This window comes from Primulina eburnea, chromosome 2, assembly GCF_022965805.1.
Source record: "Primulina eburnea isolate SZY01 chromosome 2, ASM2296580v1, whole genome shotgun sequence".
Classification (NCBI taxonomy): Eukaryota; Viridiplantae; Streptophyta; class Magnoliopsida; order Lamiales; family Gesneriaceae; genus Primulina; species Primulina eburnea.
This window is the reverse complement of record NC_133102.1, coordinates 16,518,843-16,523,212: the sequence shown is the minus strand read 5'-3', so window position 1 is coordinate 16,523,212 and position 4,370 is coordinate 16,518,843. Positions and strand designations below refer to the sequence as shown.

General features: G+C 41.6%; 1 long non-coding RNA gene across 1 annotated transcript; it reads left to right on the top strand.

Annotated features, from left to right (window-relative positions):
- The first annotated feature begins 1,329 nt into the window (after window positions 1–1,329).
- Window positions 1,330–2,761, top strand: LOC140824614 (uncharacterized). The gene is made up of 3 exons (XR_012116395.1): window positions 1,330–1,958; window positions 2,100–2,139; window positions 2,689–2,761. It is a non-coding gene; the product is annotated as an uncharacterized lncRNA (long non-coding RNA).
- The last annotated feature ends 1,609 nt before the right edge of the window (window positions 2,762–4,370 follow it).

Here is a 4,370-nt window from a genome sequence, read left to right as displayed (position 1 = left end):
GTTGATGGTATTTATGATTTCAAAGCTATGTTTTACAGAGTTATTGTTCACTGCTATGTAAGAGTTCCACTTGCTGAGATTTAATCTCATTTCAGTTATTTCATGTGATGCAGATCAGAGTGGAGGCCCTGGACGTTGACTGTGGATAGGGGTCATATGCATACACCATTGGAAGGAAGATTTTGGCATGATCATAGGAATGATGTTTTGTATTTTGTTATGTCATTTAAATGATCATGTATTTATTTTGTTGTAAAGATGTTTAAAGAAATGTATTTTGAAACTCCTTCCATATTTTAAAGAAAATTTTAATTTCCGCTGTGTAATTTATTTAAAGAGGTCAGAGGTGTCACATTTAGTGGTATCAGAGCGGTGTTCTTCAGACCAATGCATATGACTTCGTCTACTTTCAACTGTCCGGGTATGATTCTTGCATCTATCCATTTTTATATATTGATATGTCTTTTGTGAGCCCATTGTAGAGCAGAGGATGCCACCTAAGAGGAAAGCAGTAGAGGGTGAGGATAGTTCTTCCTCGAGAGTTGTCGATGAGTTCGGCAAGTTTTTGAAAGAGCAGGCCAAGGTCCATAGCGAGCAGATCCAGCAGTTGCTCCGATTGCAAGGAGCAGGTCAGGGTAGAGGCCAAGTGAGAGGCCAAGTTGCTCAGGATGTTGGCACTGATGCCATATTTTCTGCTTTCAAGAGGATGGATCCGCCAGAATTTTCAGGGAGCACCGATCCTTTAGTTGTTGTAGAGTGGATCAAGGCTTTAGAGGCGATCTTCGATCATCTCCACTACGAGGACAAAGACCGTATCAGCTGTGGTGTATTCATTTTGGTTAAAGCTGCTCGTATATGGTGGAATGCGACCAAAGTTGGGGTTGATGTCTCGACACTGAAGTGGTCAGAGTTTACAGAGTTGTTCTATGACAAGTATTTTCCCGACGCACTTCGAGCGAGGAAGGTTACGGAGTTCTTGGAGCTTCGACAGGGGAGCATGGATGTTGGTGAGTATATCCTGAAGTTTGAGGAGGGTTGCTTATTTGCCCCGTATATTGCATCCAACGACGGAGATAAAGGCGCTCATTTCATTCGAGGCCTTAGAGCAGAGATTCGTAGAGATATCATGTAATAGCCGAGCCTGGTGTACGGTACGGTTTAATATTTCATAAGTTTATTGACTACTTGGTTAAGTTTAAGTATAGTTTGGATGTTAAGAGTTTAGATTTATGATTTTAGTATAGTTGGTTATAGATGATGTGCAGTGTTATTGTAGCGGCGTTACGATTAAATTCATGATAAATGGTGTATTGATCCAAATGAGGTGAGGCCAATTGGAGTGGTTAGATAAGACATAAGGCTATAACTTTCTTATTTTGAGTTTTGTTCAAATCATTGTGGAAGGTAAGCCAAAAGTGTCCCGAAGTGTGTCGTGTGATTCGACGTTCCTCCAGTGACACAGGTTGGGAGATTTAGCATAACTTTTTACTCAGACCTCCAAATGATCTGAAATTTTGAGGGAGTCAAGATAAGACATAGAGCTACAACTTTGTAGTTTACCACTTTTTCTAATTCGGATGGGAAGAGGCGTTTCTGAGGCGATCTTTGAAGAAGTTGTGCGCAGAGTACGCTATGGCAGGACCGATGCAGGAGCGCACCCGCGGTACTTAATGGAGCGCACCCGCGGTCTCAGTGGTTCAGAAAATGGTTTTTGGTCGAAGGCTTGGCGCACCCGCGGCGCTTGTGTGACCGCACCCGCGGTGGAGGTATGGTCGAGCTTTTAAGTTGCTTTTTGGAGTGGTTGGCCATCACTTTACCCTTTTCTCTTCTTTTCATTTCGAAATTCTCTCCATTTCTTAGGGTTTTCATCCATTTCTTTCATTTCCTATCTTCAATCCAAGCTTCTTGTTGGCGATTCGAGTTGAGATCGACGTTCTCCTTGGTGCTAAGAAGCTTAGGTAAGTTTTTTGTGCGATTCTTTTAAGGTTTTGAGTTAAGAGTTGACTTGGGTTTGTTGTTCTTCTGGATTTATGGATTTATTGTCATGGATTCTTGATTATAGAGTTGATGTTGGTGTTATTTATGGATTATTGTTGTAGGTGGTGACCAAGAGCTAAGTTTGAGGTGTTCTATTGGGTTGTAAGTGGAATTTCATCCCTTGTGCTCACATGATGTTATATGTATTGTGTTTCAAAGGTTTTAATGTGTTATTCCCTTCAATTGATTCATTGTTATGTATTAATTCCATTGCTATGCATATTGGAGGCTTTTATGTCTCATTATTGTTCAAAAGGGAATACAAGAGAAAAGATAGAGTTTCAAAGTGATTGTTAAAGCCAAAGAGAGTTTAAATGTTTCTATTGGATTGATAAATATATAGCCAGAGAATTGCATGCAATTAGTTGATCAACGACCATAGGTTTATATCCCTCAGAGTTATCGGTTTATATCGATTTGGGATATGAGCACCCCAGAGCAGAGTTACTATTGATATCAATCCAACCAGAGTAAAGAGAAATACCATCTCATTTCTATGCTATTGCTATGATATTCATGTTCAGAGTTTATGTTTCAGAGTTGATGGTATTTATGATTTCAAAGCTATGTTTTCAGAGTATATTGTCATTGCTATGTAAGAGTTCCACTTGCTGAGATTTATTCTCATTTCAGTTATTTCTTGTGATGCAGATCAGAGTGGAGGCCCGGGACGTTGACTGTGGACAGGGGGTCATATGCATACACCGTTGGAAGGAAGATTTTGGCATGATCATAGAAATGATGTTTTGTATTTTGTTATGTCATTTTAAATGATCATGTATTGCTATTTTGTAAAGATGTTTAAAGAAATGTATTTTGAAACTCCTTCCATATTTTAAAGAAAAATTTATTTCCGCTGCGTATTTTTATTGTTACGGGTCAGAGGTGTCAACATATCAACATGTCCAAGGCCGTTACTTTCAAGGAGATCGTGTCCAAAGCTTTGTTGGCCGAGCAAGACGAGAAGGACATTGACCGGGAGAGGCAAGCGAGACACCAGGCCATTGCTCAGAGGGGCCAGAGTTCGAGTCAGAGAGGCAGAGATCGATTCAAGGGGAAAGGCAAGATGGATTCGAGTCCTATACCACCGGCAGTTCCAGTTGTTTCATCTGATCCAGAGAAGCCTTTGTGTCCCAAGTGCAGTCAACATCATAGGGGAGAGTGCAGATTTGGCACTCATTCTTGTTATCGTTGTGGCACGGCAGGCCACATTGCCCGAGATTGTCCAAGAGGAGCTAGCCAAGAGAAGGTGCAGGGTCGTATCTTTACGATGACGAAGGAAGGTATTAATCATGATTCTTCTGTGATCTCTAGTGCTATTTTAATTTCAGGCAGAGTAGCTACGACTTTGATTGATACTGGTGCTACTCATTCTTTTATGTCTGAATTGTTTTTGAGATCTTTGGGTATAGTTCCTTCTGTTATTCCCCTCCAGTTCAATGTTGTTTTACCTTCGGGGGATGTCTTGTGCCCGACGTCTATTGTGTATACTTGCCATGTTCGTTTTGATGATAGAGAGGTCTTTGCTGATTTGATTGTGATCCCGATGGTTGTCTTTGATGTTATTTTTGGCATGGATTGGCTATCGACTTACCGTACAGTGATTGATTGCGTTGCTAAGACGGTGACTTTTGCAGATGATGGCCTTAGGGAAGGTATGCTCGCCAGTGCAGGTACTTCGCTGGTCCTTCCTTTTATTTCTTGTCTTGAGGCTGAGAGATTGCTATGTAGAGGTTGCGATGGGTTTCTTGCTTCTATTGTGGATGTGGATGGTATGGTTAAGTTGAATATTGATGATATTGATGTTGTGAGGGAGTTTGCCGATGTGTTTGAGGATGATGTTCCGGGTTTGCCGTCAGGACAGAGATGTTGAGTTCGTTATTGATCTAGCTCCAGGTACGGTTCCTATTTCTAAGGCTCCGTACAGGATGGCCCCTACCGAGATGAAGGAATTGAAGACGCAGTTGCAGGATCTTCTAGACAAGGGTTTTATTCGTCCAAGTTCTTCGCCTTGGGGAGCTCCGGTTCTATTTGTTAAGAAGAAAGATGGGTCGTTGCGGCTGTGTATCGACTACCGAGAGCTTAACAAAGTGACTGTCAAGAATAAGTATCCGTTGCCACGGATTGACGATCTATTTGAACAGCTTCATGGTGCTACTGTCTTTTCGAAGATTGATCTTCGGTCTGGCTACTATCAGTTGAAGGTTAGGGAGTCCGATATCCCTAAGACGGCGTTCAGGACCATGTATGGTCATTATGAGTTTCTCGTGATGTCTTTTGGTCTGACCAATGCTCCTTCAGTCTTCATGGACCTGATGAACCGAGTGTTCAAG